Raw genomic sequence first — 5,928 nt, 5'->3', positions numbered from 1 at the left:
GCAAATGTTTTTTCTAGTTTTATTTTTGAATCTCTGCCTCTCACTGCTTATTCATGCACTAAATACATTAGAAATTAGTACAGTTTTAACCCTTTAATGACATACAAATAAACCAAAGAGATTTAAATGTGCTTTTAACAAATGACATAAAGTGTGTAATCTCATGATAGACAAGGATCATCAGTGCAGATGAAATCTCTGGTAAACTTATATCAGCATTCATATCAAGTCATAAAACCTCTTGTTCTAAATTGAGATACTGTGTTCAAGCTCTACTTGCTTTTGTAAAAAGAGGAAAAAGCAATTTGCATGACATTATATTTGCCAAATCTAATTTTCCTTACAGTATGTAAGAGACAGAGTGGAAAACTGGCGGAGCAGAAAACAGTGGAAATGACTGGCAGGTTTGGGGAAAATAGAAATAATGGCAGGAGGGAAATGGAAAAACACAGTACCTGCCTTACAACAGACATTAAGTGGACAACTAAAATCAAGTATTTAGGATGTGTCATAAATGATGGTTAGCAGCAGATATACAAAGACAATTATATTCCCTTAATAAAAACCATTACATTTATCCTGACTGAATGGTTTAATCATTCATAAATTTTGACCTGAAAAGTCAAAATATTTAATATGATGGCTGCTAAAAATGTTTTCTTTTTTAACACTGCTGATAGCCCAGCCAAAGGATATTTTGCATGTTCAGTTAGCTTAGATCTCAGGTAGAAGAAGGAAACTACAAGAATCAAAAGTTTTGCACACATCAAAACCTAAAGACAGCTTATATCTTACTGATTTAGACTCTTACGGTGCCTTTAAAAGTATTCACTCCCCATGGATGTTTGACCCTTTAATTGATTTTATAAATCAATCACGGTCAACATAATTTTGGCTTTTTTTGAAAAAAAAAAAAAAAAAATCTTTAATGTCAAACTGCAAACATATTTCTATAAAGTAATGCCAACTAAACAAAAATATGTAATGTGAAATAAGTGATTGCATAAATATTCACCCCCTTTAAAGTGACCTAATTCAACAGAGGTCCAGCCAACTGGTGCTAGTAGTCTAACAATGAGTGAAATGAGACCATTTAAATGCAGTGAATGTGTCTCAAGTGATTGTAGTATGAAGACACCTGTAGCTGGAAGGGCCAGTCCCTGTTTAATCAGTATTCCTGGCTACCATTACACCATGAAGACAAAAGAACACTCCAAGCAACTCAGAGAAAAGGTCATTGAAAAGTATAAGTCAGTAACCTGACACGCCAGGTGGATGTGTTTCACACATCCATCTGGGAAAGCTTCAATAGGAAAAATTTGAGAAAAGGCAGAGGATTTGAAAAAGACTCGGAGTGTGATTGGATGTACGTTCTCTCTGTCACATTTCTACGGGTCAATGAGAGCAACAAAACACGTGACGTAGCCGCTATCAAGCTGTGCGTGCGCAGCTACTGAGGAATAACACGAAACATGACGACTATAGACATGTAAGTACTCGACTTTTGTCGTTTTTTTGAAAACAACTCACTGCTGTTCTTTGTTCTTCTTTTAACAAAGAAATGTCGTCAAGTTCTGATGAAACTGGCGCTTTAGCAGCATCCACGATAATCTCTTCCTCCATAACTGCACCAGCTCTTGCTGCTGCTTGTTTACGTCATGACTTCGCTGCACCTGAAAGTACTGCCCCTCATCGCTGATTGGTCCTGAAACTTTCTAACTGGGCCCAAACAGTTCAGATGGGAGCTTTGCAAGATGGATTCGCCAGTGAGAAACAAGGAAACGGGCGTATCCATCTGCTTTGCAAGGTTAATAAGTCAGGGGATTGATACAAAAACATTCCCAAGGCACTGAACATCCCCCAGAGTTCAATTAAACACTTAAAAAAGACATGGAAGGAATACAGCACATGTGTAGATCTGCTTAGATCAGATGAACCTCACAAACTGAAAGAGACTAATGAAAGAGTTCACCAAGACATCTATGACTACTCTGAAGGAGTTACAAGCTTCAGAAGTTGGGATGGGAGAGACTCTGGATAAAACAAATGTTGCCTGGGTTCTTCACCAAACAAAGATTTATGGGATAGTGGCAAAGTCAAAGCCACTGTTGAACACAACTCAGATTAAATCTCAACTAGAATTCGATAAAAGCCATGTTGGATTCTCCATGGTCAAGTGGAAGAAGCACAGGACTCAATCCAATAAAGAATTTGTGGCTGGACTTGAAAAGGGCTGTTCATGCGTGATCCCAATGCAAGCTGACAGCGCTTACACAGTTTTGCAGAGAAGAGTTTGGTAAAATTGCAGTGTCCAGATGTGCAAGACTGATTGAGGCCTATCCACACAGACTCCTTTCTGTGATAGCAGACAAGGGACATCTACTAAATACTGACTTGAAGGGGGTGAATATTTATGAAATCACTTATTTTACCATGCATTTTTTAAAATTTACATCACATTGTAGAAATATCTCTTTCACTTTGACATTAAAGAGGCTTTTGTATATATATTTGTCAAAAAAGACAAATTATATTTATCATCATTGATTTATAAGATCAGTAAAAATTGCCCTTTAAACATCCAAAGGGGTTAAGACTTTTTATTGGCACTGTTTATCTTGGACTTATCTTAAAACCAAATACTGTTGTCTTATAATGGATGTTTGAGGTATACAACTGAGAAGTTCATGTTGAAGTTCTGATTTGAAGTCATTTAGAAATTTGTAAATAATCAATAAAAATCAGAATATGTAATAGATCAACAGGTTTAGTTGGCAAGACTCTTATTCTCTTGGCCCTGTGTTTATGAAAAAAGGATTTAGAAAGGGAGGAAATCAAGTCAAGGTAGGGAGAATGCTGAAATATAACAACAGATATTACAGTTATTGATCCGGTACAAAATTATAAAAGAATATTCCTAACCAGGTATGAAATTGAAAGTGGAAATACAGATCCATTAATCCATATTTTGGGGCATGATGTTGAAATAATATGGTAAAATCCATAAGAATTGGTTTGAAATAGCAGATTCTTTCCATCAGTCTGCATTTTTGATATTTTAACAAATAAAAGCATAGCTGCAATACTCTCTTTTCCTCACTGGTATTCAAGAAAGATTTTCACTTAATAGCTGGGGAAATAACAGATGTCAAATGCCGGAACAGACAAATGCCGTTGAAAGGAACAAAGTGGCTCATTTTGGAAAAATTTGGGGAAAGTAAAACAAAGATCTACACTAAACAGTCTGTCTTTCTCATATCTCCTCTACTCCATGTGATATTGTCAGTAGATGGACAGATAGTTTCCTCAACAGAGTACAATCTTGAGTATAAACTTAGTGTTGGTGATGATAAAGAACATTTAGCAGACTAGAGGAAGAAATCATAGTGTATTAGGCACAGTGGAACAATATGAGAACAGATCAATGAGATGTATTGAGTGAAATGTACTTTCTTGAAGCAATTTAATCATGCTGAGGACATTTGTTTTTGATTTTTGTGGAGTTTATAATGTTTAGATTGAGAAATAACAACAAAATATTATTTGAAAGGATGAATAACAGGCAGGTTTGTCGGCTCCAGCAGCCAATTTAGCAAACAAACAGCCTTTGTTAACAGCTGTGCTTTAAAAAAACACATTCAGTTGTCAAAATACTGAAAGCTGAGGGAGAGTTTCAGTAAATTGGATAATAGATGCCCTTTATGGGAGGATATCCACTGAATCAGAGCCATGTTTGCTAAGTCTGTGTGACCTGCTGTGTTTGTTTGGTCAACTGGCCCAACAGGACTGTTTGCACTTTGGAGTACACAATGTCACCATGCATGCCCTTAAAGTTCACTGCCACACGCAGCTCTCTGTGCCCTTATTCAAACACGTCTGTGCAGCTGGAGAGCATGATTCCATATACAAAGATGACAAGGAGTTATTTTGTGATTGGATGAAAGATGTGAGGAGCTTTAAGTGAACAACTCTTAGCTGTGAGTTGAAACAAATGGGATGTGTCACTAGCCGCAGATAATGGTTGTGTCTTAACTAAAGACTGGTTGTCCTAGCTCCTCCTGCCTGTGCTGATTTTAGCCAGATGGTGTTGAACTGCAGAGAAAAGACATCACCATCAAAGGCAAAGCAGGATGAGCACAATTATAATGGCACCATTATGTCCCATTTACAACTTTAATATCCTGCAAGCTTCCATGCCACCTGACAGGCTGATTGCAGAGCGCTTGTGCCTACACCCAGATTCACATTAGCTTGTGTCGTCCAGGGGATCAGGACATTCTAACCTTGTGTTGACAGGTGAGATCAGCTGGTTCCAAAACATTAGTCAATGATTGATTTGGTCATTTGGAGGAGAAGGAGGGGGGATAGGCCATCCCCTGCTTTTTATTGCTGCTCACTTTGTGATTGCGACTGGCCTCATTAGGCAGACCACACCAGCCCTGCTAAAAGCCAACCCAGTTTGGCTCATAATAAAACCATGGATATAGATGTTTCTGTCCAGTTGTAGCTATTACTCTGGGATTTGTGCATAAAGCAATGTTAAAGAAACAAAAAGCCAATGCAGGTGATGCATTTAATTAAAGAACAGTTCAACAAGTGTCTCTTAAATAATCAAGGGGAGTTTCTAAACAGACATTAAATGTTAAAAAAATAATTATCCTGCTTTGTAGAATTCAAGCTCTTTTAAAAGATCTGTGTAATCTTGTTCAATAAAATGCCTCATTTCCAGCTCTGGCGGCAGAAAGCCTCATTCTGTGTTGTGCACATGTGTTAGTGTGTGTCAGAGTGCGAGCACTAGAGGACAGTGTTTACCAGACATTACGATATGCCTGGCACAGAGCTGAAAGCCTGGCACTAGTATTTGTTCAGTTCACAGACAGGGCAATGCAGTGGTAGTTGACATTTTCAGGATAAATAAACATATGCCTTGGCACAGTAAAAAGAAACACCCACAATGCACACAGAGAGGGCACAGCTCATCCCCACGTATAGGAAAACAGAATGACTGAGTGTGCTCATCAACTGATGTTGAAAGAGTTTATTGATGCTATGTTTTTGTTTTAAAGATTTATTGGGGGCAATTGTGTGCCTTTATTTTGATAGAGGAGGAAAGTGGATAGAGTCGGAAATAGGGATGAGAGTGGCAGAGAGACATGCAGTAAAGGACCTCAGGCCAGATTTGAACTCAGGCTGTCCGGGTACATGGTATGTGCCTTAAACTACTAGGCCACCTGCGCCCCATTGGTGCTAATTTTAACACCTTTTCAACAAGTTTTTCCACCTTATTTTTTGCCACTTTTAACCCATTTTGCCTTTTTTGCCATACTTGACAGATCTTTACCCTTTTTGCCTGTTGTTCACACTTGTAATCAATTTTTTTCTACTTTTTGCCACATTTGACCCAATTTTAACACTTTTTTTCCAGCTGTTGCCACTTTAAATGCATTCTTGCTACTATTTTTGCCATATTAGACCCATTTTTACCCTTATTGCCTTTTGTTACGACAAACTTTTTTTGGTCACTTTCAATTGCGTGGCCCATTTTTGCCTCATCCCTTTGCTACTTTAAACCCATTTTTGTCACATTGTTTTCTTTTCTGGACACTTTTAGCTCATTTCAACTGCTTTTTGCCAGAACTGGCAGCCTTCGATCCTCTTTGTTGATTAATAGCCTCATTTATACACTTAATTTCATCACTTATTGCTTTAGGTATGAGAGTACCATCTTACTTATTAAAATGAATTTGCAAATTGTGCCCCTTTTTGTCACTTGTGACCCATTTTTTGTCTCCTTTGTTGCCACATAAAACCCATACTACAATTTTTATCACTTTATTTGTCACTTCTAATCCATTTTAGCCACTTTTTGTCAATTCTGCCATTCCTTTGTTCACTTTTCACGTTTGCCATTGCTTAGCCACGAGGCCT

Source organism: Cheilinus undulatus, linkage group 7 (genome assembly GCF_018320785.1).
Source record: "Cheilinus undulatus linkage group 7, ASM1832078v1, whole genome shotgun sequence".
NCBI classification, from domain to species: Eukaryota; Metazoa; Chordata; class Actinopteri; order Labriformes; family Labridae; genus Cheilinus; species Cheilinus undulatus.
Note: the sequence above shows the minus strand (reverse complement) of the source record.